The following is a 3469-nucleotide window of genomic DNA, read 5'->3' as shown; positions in this document are numbered from 1 at the left end:
CTGTCCGGGAAACAGCTTTTTAACCAGCCAGCGTGATGCCGGCTTGCGCGGCTGTAATGGCGGCCGCGGCTGCTGCCGCGGTCCCAGCTCCGATGCTGCCGTCCCTCCCAGGGGTAAGTAACCTGGCCCGGGGTTCTTTTTAGGGGTTGTTGCTGCCCCCCAATCCTCTCTGTCCCCTGTGTGTGCCCGTGACGATGTCATGCCGCCGTCACACCTCCAAATCGATGTGGAAAGATTCGGTGATTCAGACATAGACACATCTTTAAATGTTTTTCTTCATACCTCAGGGTACCAGGTGGCTCATGAATGCAGCAATGGTAGGGCTGATGGAGCGTCTCACTGGAGTACAGGGGGGTCCCCAATGCATTCAGCAGCAGACCTGGAAGTGGACCGGAAGCACTTCTGATCCACTTCCAGGTCCACTGGGGAGCGCACAGGGTGCCTCAAGGTATGTAGAAAAAACATTTAAAGCTGTGTCTATGGCCACATCTCTGCTTTTTCTAAATCAGCATTGAATCTTCAGATTTGGATTCAACTGAATTGAATCAGGGACAGTGATTGAAATCAAATAGTCAAATCACTGTCCCAGATTTGGGCCAGATCCAAACCGAATAGGGACGTTTCGCACACCCCTACCAGGCAGGATATCCAGATCCTAAATCCAGAGCCAACAACTCATTCAGCAGTAGTGGGGGTGGCAGCATGGAGTTGTGCCCCTCGTTGCTGTCAGGCGGGCAGGAGGCACCTCACCGTGGCAGCATGGGGCTCTTGGTAGCAGTAGTGAGCCTCCTCACCCCCCTCTCTGCCCTGCTGCTGGGCTGTGGAGTCCACAATCTTAATTTTTGACAAGGAACTATATTGTTCACAAGCAAATCTTTCATTGAATATCACTTTAAGGTTTTAACTGTCAGGAAGGTGGCTAAAGGGGATATTTGCCTGGTTTTATTTAATCTGCAGACTTTTTTTGAATTGATCTACAGAGCATATGACTATTTTATTCGGGTAAGTAAATTCATTTTTCCCTCATTCACCTACATTGAGCTGATAAAATACTAGCATCATATTATACTTTTGAATGCAGTTCTCTTGAGTGCTCCAAGTTGAACAAAGCTTCAGACAGTTATCTTTGTAGTTTCAAATTGTAATAACATCCAAAATGGTAATATAAGTCTTTCTATCTGGTCCTGATTTGAAAGAGGCACTACAATCAAAGACTTGTAATGTCACCATATAAAGTTATCTAGTGATATCAGAATAGATTTTATATGCCTAAAACTTATTTTTAAAGAAAAATTCACAGAGGAGAAGGAACTTGGCATATGCATTTGGAAATACATTTTTTCTAAGAGGAAAATAAAGCGTATCTAAATAAGATACCACTTGAAATAAATAATGCTTCTTAAGAATTGTAGCAAGCATTCGGATAAAGAAAGTGGATTTCTAATGAAGGGGAATGATGTTTTCTCTTGGTTCAGTATACTTTAAAGAAAATAAATTTCTTATGCAGTATAGTTAGTGTTAAAACAAATTTTTACCTACAGCAGTATTAGAGGAAGTCTAGTAATTCTCAGTCCTCAGAAGACAAAAAATGATTAGTGTTGTGTCTCGGATAGCATTGTATTATAACTATAACTAAATTTATTAGGGGTGTGTGAATGGGCCGTATTTGATTCAGATTCAGCCCAAATTGGGGGCAGTGATTCGATTAGTTGATTTGGATCACTGTCTCTGATTCAGTTCTGCTGAATCTGAATCTCAAGATTCAATGCTGATTCAAAGAATCAGCGATTTGGTCATAGACACAGATTTAAGTGATTTTTCTACATACCTCAAGGTACCAGGTATGGCTCATGAATGCTGCAATGCTGGAGCAGATATAGTGTCCCACAGGAGCGGGGGGGGGCAGTCCCCCCCACCACATGCTCAGTGGTGAACCCGGAAGTGGACCAGAAATATTTCTGGTCTACTTCTGAGTCTGCCGACAAGTGTGTTGGGGACATCCCTGGGCCCCCCTGGCTTGGATATCGGCCATGGGGGGAGCCTGGGTGTCCCTCTCAGACCCAGGAGGCACTAGTCGCCCAGCTGGGGGGGCACAGGGCTCCCCGCAGCGCGCTTACCGGTGGATGATATTATGTCAATGAGCCAAGTCATATATTTTAAGTGTACATTAGTATTAGGTTAGTGGCAGAACATGTCTATTATGTATTGCTGAGAGTAAAAAATGGTGAGGATCAACCCATTTTAGCTGAGATGTCTGTCATATAGAAAGATCAGGCTTACTATTAAAAAAAGGGATATGATGCTTCCTTTTTTGAAGGAAGAAGGAAAATAGTAATTCTTTGCTTCTGGAGATGCCAGGGGCCATAGTTGTTACAGAAATGCTTTCACAAGGTGATGGAAAGTCTCTTTGCACATGGTCCATACAAACAGAGTCCAGATTTGTATAACGGTTGACCATCATCTGTTCCAAGAGAATTCTGCAATGGGGAAAGGGGCTCAGCTAAGGAACTATGACTGTCATTTATTACATGTTTGTGTAGAATCTAGTACCATGGAGTCTTTCTGGTTGTGCCCTTTAAAAGCTAGCACAAAGCAAATGTTAAACAGTAATGATGTACATAATATGGAAAGAGAAAAAAAATGAAGAGAAATTAGGAAAGGTCAGGAGTGGTGGAAAAGTGCAACTGACCTGAAAATGATAATATGGAAAACAGCTGCTTATTAAAAGTAGAGAGAGAACCAATTTGGGGGCTAAAAATATTTGACCTTTGAGATCATTGCTCATAAAGGTCTTGCTTTCAAAGTTCATTTTGGTACCCTTCTTTACTCTGAGTCTGTGAAAATTTCTGTCTCTCCAGTCTTGCTCTCATGAAGCTCTTTTGTAGAAGGTCAGCCAAAAAAGCCACTGCTGCACTGTTTTTCTGTAGGTGTGATAGAAACACAGAATGTGATAGCCTGATTACTAAAACATAATGTCTATGCATGTATTGCTTCTCAGAACTGAATGGATCACGAATTTTTTTGTCACCAAAGACGTATAGAATACAGATTTTTGTTGTCTGTTAGAGGGCAGGAAGTTTGTTTTGCCAATTTAATTGTCTAGTTCTCCCTTTTTAGTCTTTTACTTGTTTAGCCTTTACTTGTATTTACTTCTTCGAAGGTTATTAATTTACTGAGAGCAATGAAGTGGAATGGGAAATCATGTATCATCTTTCAGTCCTTATACCCACACCCCAGTACAGAATCTTATAATCATTTTCACATGTGAAAAGCTGAATCTGGCTTTTTAGCCTGCATACTATTTCATTGTCCGAAAGCTCCTGACTTTTGGTGCAGAGTATTTGACAAGATTAATGATATAACTAACCTCTTTGTGCTACTCTCATTACCAATACTTATCTTAAAATCCACATGTGAGCAGATAAGGTGGACTCTTGAATGAGAAAGCTACTGAATATCTTTTTAGCTA

General features: G+C 41.7%; 1 long non-coding RNA gene across 1 annotated transcript in view; it reads left to right on the top strand.

Moving 5' to 3' along the window:
- Nucleotides 1-3469, top strand: part of LOC102382104 — a 32730-nt gene that overhangs the window by 14757 nt on the left and 14504 nt on the right. The window lies entirely within an intron of this gene.

The sequence above is a fragment of the Alligator sinensis genome, unplaced genomic scaffold (genome assembly GCF_000455745.1).
Source record: "Alligator sinensis unplaced genomic scaffold, ASM45574v1 scaffold150_1, whole genome shotgun sequence".
In the NCBI taxonomy this organism is placed as follows: Eukaryota; Metazoa; Chordata; order Crocodylia; family Alligatoridae; genus Alligator; species Alligator sinensis.
Note: the sequence above shows the minus strand (reverse complement) of the source record. Positions and strands in the feature narration are given on the sequence as shown.